The sequence below is a fragment of the Tachypleus tridentatus genome, chromosome 1, assembly GCF_004210375.1.
Source record: "Tachypleus tridentatus isolate NWPU-2018 chromosome 1, ASM421037v1, whole genome shotgun sequence".
Taxonomy (NCBI): Eukaryota; Metazoa; Arthropoda; class Merostomata; order Xiphosura; family Limulidae; genus Tachypleus; species Tachypleus tridentatus.
In genome coordinates this window covers 166,075,736-166,090,560 of record NC_134825.1, presented here as the reverse complement: position 1 = coordinate 166,090,560, position 14,825 = coordinate 166,075,736, and the positions used below count along the sequence as shown (strand labels likewise).

At 33.5% G+C, this 14,825-nt stretch overlaps 1 long non-coding RNA gene across 2 annotated transcripts in view; it reads left to right on the top strand.

The window, feature by feature from the left end:
- Positions 1 to 6,392, top strand: part of LOC143229785 (uncharacterized) — an 86,025-nt gene extending 79,633 nt beyond the window's left edge. For both annotated transcript variants that reach the window (XR_013016077.1, XR_013016076.1), the window contains one exon: positions 5,500 to 6,392. This is a non-coding gene — a long non-coding RNA (uncharacterized LOC143229785). The remainder of the gene's footprint in view (positions 1 to 5,499) is intronic.
- The last annotated feature ends 8,433 nt before the right edge of the window (positions 6,393 to 14,825 follow it).

The window sequence follows — 14,825 nt, the reverse complement described above, 5'->3', positions numbered from 1 at the left end:
GCTTATGAATTTATCTGTGTGCATATGCCGAAAGAAAGTCTTGAATGTTTAAACAATAGAGAGAAGGATTTTAATCAGTTCTTCCAGGAGGATGCCTTAGAAAGGTGTACATTCCTAAATAGGTAAATAATATATATATTCAAAGGGTTCAGTGATTTTGATTACTACCCTTAGTAAGAAACTGGTTTTTATTTGTTTCAACTGGTTACGTTATTTGACGATCTTTCGATAGAAACGTGAGTTGTGCAAATGAATACTGATTTAAAAATAAAAGCAGATTTATATAAACTACAGTAGACATAATTGTTTTATTTGTATTCAGTGTCCACAGGTTTCAGTTTTGTTTTAGTTTTGGGATCAGAGCGTGAAGTGGATGGAGTTCATAAATAATTTTACGATGAGTCAGAACTTGTTTGTTGACATTATGGAGAAATAGTGTTTTACTTTCGTGTATTTTTAAGCCTTTTCTTCGTAAAAGGTGCCCGAAAAATGACAATTTTATAAATAAGGTTAGATTAAAGACGAATTATGCCTATTACGTTATTTTTAAACATAATTTTAAGAAAACAAAAACTTCAAAGAAATTTGATGTTATGTTAAAAAACTGATTATAAAATTATAGTCTTGGGTGAGATTGGCTTCATTAGGATCACATATTTGTCAAGTTTAAACACACAGGTCCGAAGAACAAATTGAAACACAAATTACAAATTGTGCAGAGACATGCAAGACATTTGCAATCAAACTAGTATTTTTATTGTAACATTATTTCTTTAAATACAGGATCTTCAGAATGATACAAAATATTTCTAATTGCCGACACCGATAAAGGCTTAAGTAAAGTTAGGTTTAAGATAAGAGTCTTAAGCCTAACGTTAGTTAAGCCTTTATTAAGTACAATATATATTTTCAATAATGAAATAAATTAACTATGTTACTTTTTGCGTTTCTTGCTTTAATTCAGTTGTGGCTAAACTTTACCGCACTTAATACCACCAATAAATAAATGTATAATGGTATTCTACGACCGAACGTTAGACCTTTCTAAAAAGCTTTAATAAGCGTCTAATATGTTGTTGATTGAAATGTCTATTTAAGTACATTCACATCCGCGTTATTATGTTTACAACGGCGCGCATTCTCATTACAAACAAAAATAGAGTATTATTATAATAAAGTTTTGTATGTAAGCACCACGTGTCAAATAAACTAAAACTTGCAAATTAGAAGTAGTTATGGATAATTAAGCCCACCCCCAGTTTTCCATATCTCATAATTCATCGTCTGCAAACAAGTTACGGAAGAGGGAGAAAAAAACAAAAACAGAAGATTGAGACGATAGCAAAACCTTATTTCTACCGTGATTGTTTGTTTGTTCTGAAGCTACGTAATGGGCCATCTATGTTGTGTCCATCACGGGTATCGAAGACCACTTTTAGTGAGCGTTCTAAGCTTTCAGACTTACCCTCTGAGACACTGGGCTTTGGGGGGAGGGGGTATTTATCCTATGAAACTGGCGTGTTAGCCCAACTACCCCTTTATTAAAACCTAGTGATTGTGAATGAAAAACTATCGAAGCTCAGGAAATGTTACTAAACTATGCTATCGTGTCTTGACATGTTACAGTTATCATAAACATACTCATATTGACTTCACAGGACTTTGATACTGCTTTTAACTCGCTCTTAACGTAAATAACTTCAGTTTGAATTCAGTTGATCAAGATAGCAGGTTACCTTCTGTCAGAAGACGCCATGCTTTTATAAGTTACACATCTCTTCTATGTACTTGGGCTCGCTATGGGTACAACTTGTTGGTAAAACAATATAAATATTACGCATGCTTACAATGAGAACGCATAAACAAAACAGTTAAGTTTTTACAACAGTTAAACACTTTTCTGTTCTAAAAGTAATAACTAAATCGAACAATAGCTAAATGTGTTCGTTGTGTGTGTTTGTTTCGAATATTCCAACACCACTACAGGAGGGCTATCCGCTCCAGACGTTCCTAATTTGAGCTAACAGGTAGACGACAGAGAGAGAATAAAGCTAATTAGCAGCATCTTCCGCCAACTTTTGGACTACTCTCATCAAGTAGTGGGAAATGAAAGTCACTATTATAACGCATTCATAGCTCCAAAGAGCGGAGCTCGATCATGTTACAACAGAACGCGAACCACGAATTCTTGAATCTAAAGTCTGCACTGTAACCACTAAGCTACGACCGACTCATTTGAACCATCTTCCCTCCTCCGTCTAAAAAAAAAAATGACCACAAGTTTATAATTTTCGGTTATTCTTCCAAGAATTCCTTCCTGTTCTTTATTGTTTTCATGTTTGACTGTTGGTCTCAAACTTTCTCAGATTCAAGTAATGGTTCACAACATTAAAACGTATATCAATTACGTCACTGTTCCTCAATTCAAGGTAGCCACGAATACCTCATTTTTTATTTGCTCACTAAGCTGGAAATGCAGTGAATTAAACCCCTACTTGTATTCGATCTCTTTAACAATTTAAACCTGCTTACCGTAAAAAATGTTGTACTACCAACAGCGCACTCTAACGAGCAGCTAACCCTGATTCATATCATGAAACTTTGTATGACTGCCATTAGTGGTGGGCTGTTATTTAGTGTTTGTTGCAAGATAAAATGGAAGTAAGCTGTCCATGACTACAATCTGCCATATATTGACATAAATGGTGTTCACTGAACGACGACCTTATATCATAATGCATCACGTGCAAAAGCAATACGTTATGCAGTCACACGAGAATATTACATCACATTATGCAATAATATCAGAACATTATATCACATTATGTTCTCATTTCAGAATATTATATTAAATTATATACTCATATCAGAAGATTATATCATATGGTGCACTCACATCGGGATATCTCTTGTGAATGCCCCTTATTGTCACAATGCAGATTATATCATATGGTGCACTCACATCGGATATCTCAACTTGTGAATGCCCTTATTGTCACAATGCAGATTATATCATATGGTGCACTCACATCGGGATATCTCAACTTGTGAATGCCCCTTATTGTCACAATGCTACAAACCGGGTTTCGATAACAGTGGTGGCCCGATATCTCATTGAGTACTTTTGTGCTAACCTATGAAACAAACAAACAAAATGTGCCCTCATATCAAACTGTACGCTAATACCAGAATATTATCTCAAATTATTTACTTATATGAGAATATTATATCAAATTACGCACTGATTCTAGAATATTATGTCAAATTACGCAGTGGTTCTGGAATTTTATATCAAACTATGCACGCGTATGAGAATAATATAGAACAGTATTCATTTTTATTTGGTTCGGTTCACATATAAATGCACTATTTTAAAATTTTATACTTACCATATACACTTTGTTTGTCCTAAACAATCGTGGTTCTGTTATTATTTTATTATTATTATTCCTGTCTGAGCGATTGTAGCTGGATGTATGAGGAAAGAACTCCCTATAGCAGATTCCGTTTTTTAGTCCCAGTAATGAAGGATACAACTCATTCCTATAGCAGATTTCTTTATTTCTAGTGAAGAAGGATACTCAACAACTCATTCCTATAGCAGATTTCTATATTTCTAGTGAAGAAGTTTTGTTTGTTTGTTTGTTTTTGAATTTCGTACAAAGCTACTCGAGGGCTATCTGTGCTAGTTGTCCCTTATTCAGCAGTGTTAGACTTGAGGGAAGGCAGCTAGTCATCACCACCCACTGCCAACTCTTGGGTTACTCTTTTACCAATGAATAATGGGATTGACCGTAACATTATAACGCCCCACGGCTGAAAGGGCGAGCATGTTTGGTGCGACCGGGATTCGAACCCGCGACCCTCAGATTACGAGTCAAACGCCTTAACCCACCTGGCCATGCCGGGCCTAGGTGAAGAAGGACATTCAACAACTTTTTTTATAGCAGATTTCTTTAGTCCTATTAAAGAAGGATACTCAACAATTTATTTCTATAGCAGATTTCTTTAGTCCTAGTAAAAAACATACAACTCATTCCTATAGTAGATTTCTTTATTCCTAGTAAAGAAGGACACTCAACAACTCATTCCTATAGTAGATTTCTTTAGTCCTAGTAATGAAGGATACCCAACAATTCATACCTATGTTTCTGGGTTTTTTTGCTAATAAAACATTGCGTATTTATATAACAGTCTTCCTTATTACCCAGCGAAATGCTACATTAGAGTCATGGTATCTTGATGAACTCTGTCATCAAGAAGAAATATTACCGTTTTTCTTCATTCACTTAATCTCAGATGTTTTATGGTCATATTTCTATTTCTCTGTGGGGTTCATATTACATATCAGTGAAAGTACAGTTTTTATTTAACCACAACAACATAATAATCACCTCTTGCTGTTTCGATTTTGTTTTGGAATTGTTTGGCTGTCTTCATCTATTTCCTCAAAGGTCTCTATCAACGATTATTATTGTTAATTCTGTTCTCAGCTGCCTTATAGATGTATATCAGGTTCTACTACTGATTTCATTTTTGTTGTAAACTACACCTCAAATCTTTTTCAAGCTCCAAAATAGACCATAAGACATCTTCTATTCCTTTTTTTTTTTTTTTTCTTTTTGGCATAATTTTATAATCAACCAAATATTTTCTTTGGAAGGGGTATCATCAGTGTTATTAAATAATCAACAATTTCTTTTCGGGGCTCATTTGAGGCTTTATGAATTGCCTTCTGTTTCTTCTACTGTTGACATTACATTTCATTGTAAGGTGGACCTAGTACCTATCACTGTTTATGTAACATTTCTATTTCTTCTCTTGTCTGCATTTTCGTAGGTTAGAGGTCTTATCTCATTTCACACAAGATGTCTCTACTTTTTCTGTGTTTATTGTAATAGTAGAGTAGAGGGGTTCATTTTACCCCAGCTAATGAGTTGTCTGTATTTTCTCCTCTCTTTAGAGTACTATGTACTTCTCTTCTTCTCCTGTCTCATGAATTATGAGTATTTCTTCTCCTGTCTCATTGTACACATACAGTGGAAAATATATTCGCTAAAACCTTTAGGTTGTGTCTGAATATGATTTCACTATTGTAATACTTTGAACCCTTCATCTTCCCCAACAATATTTTGTGCTCTAACAATAACGACGTTTCTATTCTAATGTTTATGGTACATCCTATTTTTTTGTCGTTAACTTTATCATGGAAGCAAGAATAATTTTACCAATTTTTTTCGTGAATATTTATGTTGTATGTTTATACGTATATATATATATATTATCAGCAGTTTGGCTCTTAAAGCATGATTTGTCAAAGGTAATCAATTTCGTAATGGCTTATGAAAAAATATATTTTTTTTTACGAGAGTTACTTAGAGGTAATTTACTTAAAATGAAAGTGAATACTAGTTTGGCATTCTAAAAATTGTTTTACTGACAAAACTGGCCGACAACGAGCACAGCACGTGTTTCTCAAATATAAATATATATTCACAGGAACAAGAACCTCGCGTAAAGAAGATGAACCAGATAAAAGACTTTGAGGTCAAAGGTTAGTATAAACACCATTTTCTACAGTGAATGATGTTAAGCTTGATGGTGGACTGTGGCTAGTGGTGAAGTAGGGTAAAGTCATCACCATAAACCCGACTTTGTTTGGTCTTCAGTGATCAGCTTTAGAACCATATGTTTGAAGTGACTCAGGAGGAACGAGGAAGGGAGTCAACAGTTCCACAACTTGACCCTAATTTCTGTTGTAAAAACAATGTATGAGGCTTTTTCTTTTAAAGACCACAACCATGAAAACCCTCATGAGTACATAAAACTGCCTTTCTCTTAAGTGTTAAAGCTTGTCATAAACCTAGTCAATCTTTGCCCCGAATTAAAATTTAAGTTTCAAACTGAAAAATATAATAAGAATTATTAATTATATCCATTTTTTTCACGAACGGAATGAAGAGAAACACAAGTTTCTGAACACCCTCGTGTTTTTTTCACTTGTTGAGAAACTTTAAACCAAAATCAAAATCACTACCAAATAAAAGCAAGAGGCAGAAATAAGTTTTAAAACATCCCGATAGAAACTAATAACAGTCGAAACTAACAACTGTTTATAATACAGGGGTTTTATTAGGTAGAACAATTTACGTCATTCGTTAGAACATTGGTCTGTTTTGAAAGATTTTTGTTTTGGGGAACATACCACATGTTTTGACAGAACGTTGGTCTGGACAAACATGTACTATGCCACCCCCACCAGTATGACTTTATTATGTTTATACGTTGTTTGTCAATTTACTATTACACTAACACAATGTCTTTCCATACACAAGCATTGTTTTATGTAGTATTTTGAAATACGTAAATACAGAACTTAAATGACGACGCATTTGACGATAAATATCACATAGCAAGAAGTTTTAGGCTGTGTTTTGATTTGTTAAAACTCGTGTAGAATACACGGCTATTCTGATGTCAAACACTGTGAATCTTCTTTACGTGTCTGGTGTGGTTTGTTTTGAATTTCGCGTAAAGCTACACGAGGGCTATCTGCGCTGGCCGTTCTTAATTTAGCAGTGTGAGACTAGAGGGAAGGCAGCGAGTCATCATCAACTACAGCCAACTTATGGGCTACTATTTTATCAATGAATAGTGGAATTGACCGTCACATAATGCTCTCACGGCTGAAAGGGCGAGCATATTTGGGATTCGAATCCGCTATTCTCTGATCACGAGTCGTGTGCCTTAACCACCTAGCTATGTCGGGCCATTAATATACATACGATTGTATGAAGTTATTCTACGGTAGTTGGTATTAAGGTGGTGTTAATTATTATTGTTTACTTCAATTATTGAAGGCTCAGTTAAAACCGGACAACACATTTTAGAAAATATAGAGGATCGTTTTACATACGTAGTGTCTATTTGTTGTTTTTAATCAGGGCAAGACTATCTACGTTGTTTTCATTAGTTGGGTAACTTTGCAGTTAACAATATTTTCGCCCATAATCCCAGTAATATCTCAGTAATAGCTAACAATGAAAAATAATATCCATAATATAATTAGAAGTTGCTGTACTTCCACAGGGTCCCTGAAAATGTTCTGTTTCAAGAATAAATTAAACCAAAATTAAGACTAACAAATATTCTTATTTCTTACTTTTGAACTTCATATGTCATGCTGTTTTGTGGCCCACAGAGTGAATAATTCTCCTCGTGATTCGTATCATAAGCACATTTTACTGACGTCACGATAGTACAAATTGCAACGTTAAGCGTCCCTTATGTGACGCTTTTTTTTTTGTCTGCTGACTAACAGACAACATATTACTGTATAGTGGTGCGAGTGGTTAAAGTAGGTCACTCCTTTTGAGGAAGTGATAAAACATAAATCAATATAAGTTAATGACATCTGGTGTACTAAATAGTATAATCAATACTGTTAATAAAAGTAACAATAAATAAGTTATATTCTCTGGCTGAGCTTGATAAGGTTATAAGTATTGACATAGTTTCAGTTGGTTAGGTCTAATGTCACGAATTTTATATGTCGCTTAACTGATGCGATTGAGTTTTTAGTCATGGTTGGAGTTTTTTTAGACTGAATTCCGTTTGATTAAATTACGAATTGCGTTCATTAGTTTGAACGCTTCGATCTTTATATTTCTTCTGAGTTGGCCTGAATGAGTGTTTTAGCTTTTCTATATAAATTGAGCTAGGAAAGCTGGACGATGCTGGAAGCTTTAGATATGGTTTGAGTTAGCAAGGTTGAGTGGTATAAACTAATTAGAAAGGTTTAATGTTGCAAATTTTAGGATTCGACTGATTTTATTTGGTAATCTTGAGTGCCTCAAGTTTTTGACTGTGATTTATTTGGTATGATTGGGCGATATAAACCTGGGATATGGATTGTATTGTTATGGTTGAGTGTCCCAGGGTTTTGAGTATGATTTATTTGGTATGATTGGGCGATATAAACCTGGGATATAGATTGTATTGTTAGGATTGAGTGCCGTAAGTTTTACGTGCGATTTAAGTAATTTAGTTTGAATGCTACAAGCCCTAGATTTATTTTGATGTGTTTTTTGAATGTCCTAAGCCTTTTGAATGGATTTAGATAGGAAGGTCTGATGCAGTAAACAGTTTAAGAGTTCTAGGTTATGTCAATACATTCAACTGCTTTAAACCTTACACATGAACTGGAATGGTAATATTGAGAACCTTAAAGTTTAGATGTGGTGTGTCTTGGTAGGATTAAGAAATGCAAGAGGTTAACTTAAGGACTAATATGTATTGATTAGGCTGAGTACCATATGTCAGAATGAGTACCCTAAATTAAAAACAAAAATCAAATTCTAGTACTATAAGTTCTAAGTAAGGGTAGAAACGGTAAACTTTAGAGTTGTAAGTTGTAGGTCCTGTCTTCTGAAAATAAAACCCACATATATGTTGCTTCCTCTTATGCTAAGTAGCTATTCACCTAATTTAAATACTGTCTCGAACTATTTGTGAAACGTCGGTAAGGGAAAATATCCGTAATAAACATATAATAATAGGTTTCTTTCTTTCTTTTTTTGCAGTAAATACTTGGTAAACCTGTTATAAAAGTAATAAATGTCTGTAATAACGTTGCGTATAAGTTAGAATGTAGAGCAGGTCTATCCTTGTCGTTTGTAAAACTTTGGAGCTCCAATTCTATCATTAAAAACATCCGACTGTCGAAGTTGTCAAACCTGTTGTATGGCTGAAAAAAACAACAAAATAAAAACGGGCGCAGTGTAGCATTTGTTACCAAATCATTAAAATTCGAGATAAAATTTATTAGGAAGGTGACTTATTTTGCGCAATTTCATCTCATTTGAATTACAAAAAGGTAAACAGAATTTTTTTCATAGAATCGTTGTCAAGATGCCAACACCTAAGGATATCTTAGTGTTTGTATGTAAAGACTTCCAAGCAACAACGAATGGCAACAACCGGATTTTGGGCTTTAGCCAACGGGCTTAACTTAGAAAGTCTAGAACGTTCCTTCCTTACAAACTGGTAAAGTGTCAATTGAGCATTCGAGACAAGCTTGAATACTCCAAATGGCACAGCGGTATGTCTGCAGACTTATATCGCTAAAAAACCGGGTTTCGATACTCGTGGTGGGTAAAGAACAGATGACCTGTTGTTGTGTGGCTTTGTGCTTGGCTACAAACAAGCAGACTTATTACGTGTATAGAATACTTTTAACAAGATCTGTCGCTACACTTCAACCAGTTCATAGATTTCGTGTTTTCGCAGTATTCGGTATAAAAGTCGTAACATGCGCAATTTTATCTGCTTGTGGCGAGCAATTAACATGTATACAAGATTTCACTGAGGTTAAAAAAAGTAATGTCATAATTACGTTAGACACATGAGTTATGACAACTTATAACAAATGTCACCATAAGCGGCCAGTCCCAGTTTCAAACTAACGATTTCCACACCTTACGTAAGGTGTTATCAAAGTTTAAATAGTGCTGTTTTTTATTACTTATCAAGATATGAATCAGCGTTGATTTTGCCCTTAATACTTTTGATTTTAGGACATGTTTCTAAATACTTATAGTTCTTTACATCTGTGATTAGAGCTTATCTCGTTGAACTATAAGATATATAACTTAACTCTTGATAGGAAGTGCGTTGTCCCTATGTTAAATTCTGCGTGTACGTTAATAGCATCAGCATGGTAAGTACTGGAGTGCTGATAAGTTGCTGCCTTCCTTCTAATTAGTGGTCGAAAATTAGGAAGAAGGGAATATAAACTAAGCAGCTTTGTCACGAACAGAAAATACAAGTACAAAATACAAATACGGTGCTTGGCTCGCATTTCTAATTCCCCTCGGTGGACTCAGCAGATGGCGTGATGTGGTTTTGCTGTAAGAAAACACACACGCACACTCATATTTCTAAAGGAAGAATTAGCCAGTGAATTATGTTTTTATTTTTCATGTTTTAGTAAGGTCTAGCTATAGAGAGGCACCCACTAATTAAGAGAGGAGAGTGGTGCATTCTGGGAAAGGTTAATCTAAAGCAACTAACTCATTCGTATTCATTGTGGTCGCAATAAACAGGGAAATACGTTAAAAACAATAAACAAAGATCCATTTGTTTGCAGTTAACCTCAAAGTTGCACAGTGAGCTATCTGTCTGCTTACTACGGGTATCGAAACTCTACTTCTAGCATTGTAAGTCCGCAGATGTCCCGTTGTGCTACAAGAGAGGGAACACGAATAAATGAATACCAATAAACACAGAAATAAAGAGACGGAGAGTCAGCACATCATACAGAGGACGATACAACGCTAAAAGCCGGGGTTCGATACTCGTGGTGGGCAGAGCACTATAGCCCATTGTATAGCTTTGTGCTTAATTCTAAACAAACAAACCTTCTCGAGAGAGTTTTTATTTTCTTTTAAGCTATTATTATTAGTAGTAGGCCCTCTAGCGAATGAAGTGATCAACTATCGTCAAGTGATTAGTGTAAATTTAATGCATACTGTCAACTGACCGTACAACTTCCACAAACAAATGTATTTATATATAAATCATCTAATTCACGTAGTCTTAATGATTTTCCACCTATTAGTTTTAAAGCAACTGTAAATTACCAAATGCATTTACTCTTACGAACACATAAATAAAAAGTCTGTTGGGCACATGAAACTTAACAGAAATGAAAGAGCTTGGATTTGTGCCTATTAACAACACTAATGTGATTAGTGGTATTGCGGATTGGCGCTGGAATATAGCCTCGAAATGTGCAGGTTACGAAATGGCGCTAACCACGATTAACAGGTTTCTACAAAGAGTTTTACTAACGAGTGGGCCCCGGCATGGCCAAGTGGTTAAGACACTCGACTCGTAATTCGAGGGTTGCGGGTCCGAATCCCCGTCACACCAAACGTGTTCGTCTTTTAAGTTGTGGGAGCGTTATAAAGTGACGGTCAATCCCACTATTAATTGGTGAAAGAGCAGCCCAAAAGTTGGCGGTGGGTACTGATGACTAGCAGTCTTCCCTCTAGTCTTATACTGCTACATTAGGGAAGGCTAGTGCAGATAGCCCTCGTAAAATTCGAAACAAACAAACTAACGGGTGCTATTGTGTTTTTTTTTTAATAATAAAAGCCAACTTGGGTTACCTGCTATGTTCAGCGAGGGGAATCGAATCCCCCTTAGTGTAGTATTGTAAATGTATGTACACTTTACTCTGTCCTATCGAAAGACGCGGCTGTATGTACATATTCAATTTTAAACATTTTACAGAAATAACGAGACCAGTTTTTAATTTTCAATATTTTATTTGTATTTTATTAAGGACTTGCTTTCAACTTTTATATCAGTTTGGAATTTTAAACTGTGCGGTTACTTGATGTAAACCGAGCCGGCAGTACCCTACACTTTTCCTTCAATGTTTTCGGACCTGCTTCTTGTTATCAGTTTAACAGTTAAACTAGAAAAACGAAACAAAAATGTCATAGTGAAAACCTTTATCGGTTAAACAGAATAATCAAATAGTGCTATTATCGTCCAGCTCTTTCATCAGAGGTTCATTTGTTTGTGATGGAAAACGAGCGAACCACAAACCAAAGTGCTCACCTATGAGTTGAATGTTTAATTTTAAGGCCATGATCGTTCTGTTTAATCAGGAAATTTAACAAAATAATTACTTTTAGAAGCAAGAATTGGACAACCAGAAATTCCTGTTTTAATTTAAACTACGGCTGCGCCAATGTAAAGCCTTGGGAAATCTGGCAGATAGTAATATCCTTGGCCAAAACAAAGATACTTGGAACAAAACTTTTCTCCATGTGGTTTGGTAAGTTTAGTCAAAACACTTCAGTGGACATTGCTTTGGCGCCCATAGGCCAATCTGATAAACAAGTTTACCACGAATATCGTTCTGTCGTTTTAGGTAAGCAAGTAAATGTGGTACCCCTCTTCGTTTCAGATCCCCTGTGGTTTCCACCAAGACTTAGATTTCTCAGCTATATAATACTTTTCTGCTATTGGTGTGGTAGCCCATGGAGATAAGTTACTTTGGTCGCGCTGAAAGTTCCAGTAGATGACTCTGCACTTAGAACCAATTCCATTTCTTACATGTAGTGCAGTCTGTGCAATCGTCAAATTTATGGTGCGTTTCCTGTTAAGACACTACCTTGATTAATGCTTTAGAAACACTCGCGTCAAACATTAACGTAGGATATTTTGTAAGAATAACGAAACATAAGTTAATAGTTGTGATGTCTGATGATTAGGGAAACAAATGTTACTACTTCCAGTGATAACAAAACTGAAACCTGTGAGCTTTAATGACACAAGATCCTTGAATTACCTTTCATAAAAAAGGTTAAAAACTGGGTCAATGTTTACCAGAATATTTAATATATCCCACGGAAAAGTTTAACATTGTTGCGGTGTTTATCAAAATATTTGGTATATCCTTTAGAAAAGTTTAACATTTCTGCGGTGGTCATTAAAATATTAAGTATATCCTATGCATATAGTTAACATTGCTACACGGTATTTATCAAACTATTTAGTATATCTTTCAGAAAAGTTTAACATTGTTGCGGTGTTCATCAAAATATTTAATATATCCCACGGAAAAGTTTAACATTGTTGCGGTATTCATCAAAATGTTTAATATTTCCTATGAATATATTTAACATTGTTACACGGTATTTATCAAAATATTAAGTATATCCTTCAGAAAAGTTTAACATTGTTGCGGTATTTATCTAAATATTTAGTATATCCTTCAGAAAAGTTTAACATTGTTGCGGTATTTATCTACATATTTAGTATACCCTTCAGAAAAGTTTAACATTGTTGCAGTATTTATCAAAATATTTAGTATATCCTTCAGAAAAATTTAACATTGTTGCGGTATTTATCAAAATATTTAGTATATCCTTCAGAAAAGTTTAACATTGTTGCAGTATTTATCAAAATATTTAGTATATCCTTTAGAAAGATTAACATTGTCGTATGTTTATCAAAATATTTACTATATCTTATGCATACGTTTTACATTGTTGCGGTGTTTTTCAAAATATCTATTTATATTCTTTAGAAAGTTTAACATTGTTGTGGTGTTTATCAAATTATTTGGTATATTCTTTAAAAATGTTTAACATTGTTGTGGTGTTTATCAAATTATTTGGTATATTCTTTAGAAAAGTTTAACATTGTTGCGGTATTTATCTAAATATTTAGTACATCCTTCAGAAAAGTTTAACATTGTTGCAGTATTTATCAAAATATTTAGTATATCCTTCAGAAAAGTTTAACATTGTTGCGGTATTTATCAAAATATTTAGTATATCCTTCAGAAAAGTTTAACATTGTTGCAGTATTTATCAAAATATTTAGTATATCCTTTAGAAAGATTAACATTGTCGTATGTTTATCAAAATATTTACTATATCTTATGCATACGTTTTACATTGTTGCGGTGTTTTTCAAAATATCTATTTACATTCTTTAGAAAGTTTAACATTGTTGTGGTGTTTATCAAATTATTTGGTATATTCTTTAAAAATGTTTAACATTGTTGTGGTGTTTATCAAATTATTTGGTATATTCTTTAGAAAAGTTTAACATTGTTGTGGTGGTCATTAAAATATTAAGTATATCCTATGCATATAGTTAACATTGCTACACGGTATTTATCAAACTATTTAGTATATCTTTCAGAAACGTTTAACATTGTTGCGGTGTTCATCAAAATATTTAATATAACCCACGGAAAAGTTTAACATTGTTGCGGTATTTATCAAAATGTTTAGTATTTCCTATGAATATATTGTTACACGGTATTTATCAAAATATTTAGTATATCCTTCAGAAAAATTTAACATTGTTGCGGTATTTATCAAAATATTTAGTATATCCTTCAGAAAAGTTTAACATTGTTGCGGTATTTATCAAAATATTTAGTATATCCTTCAGAAAAGTTTAACATTGTTGCGGTATTATCTAAATATTTAATATATCCTTCAGAAAAGTTTAACATTGTTGCGGTATTTATCTAAATATTTAGTATATCCTTCAGAAATGTTTAACATTGTTGCGGTATTTATCTACATATTTAGTATCCTTCAGAAAAGTTTAACATTGTTGCAGTATTTATCAAAATATTTAGTATATCCTTCAGAAAAGTTTAACATTGTTGCGGTATTTATCAAAATATTTAGTATATCCTTCAGAAAAGTTTAACATTGTTGCAGTATTTATCAAAATATTTAGTATATCCTTTAGAAAGATTAACATTGTCGTATGTTTATCAAAATATTTACTATATCTTATGCATACGTTTTACATTGTTGCGGTGTTTTTCAAAATATCTATTTACATTCTTTAGAAAGCTTAACATTGTTGTGGTGTTTATCACATTATTTGGTATATTCTTTAAAAATGTTTAACATTGTTGTGGTGTTTATCAAATTATTTGGTATATTCTTTAGAAAAGTTTAACATTGTTGCGGTATTTATCTAAATATTTAGTACATCCTTCAGAAAAGTTTAACATTGTTGCAGTATTTATCAAAATATTTAGTATATCCTTCAGAAAAGTTTGACATTGTTGCGGTATTTATCAAAATATTTAGTACATCCTTCAGAAAAGTTTAACATTGTTGCAGTATTTATCAAAATATTTAGTATATCCTTTAGAAAGATTAACATTGTTGTATGTTTATCAAAATATTTACTATATCTTATGCATACGTTTTACATTGTTGCGGTGTTTTTCAAAATATCTATTTACATTCTTTAGAAAGTTTAACATTGTT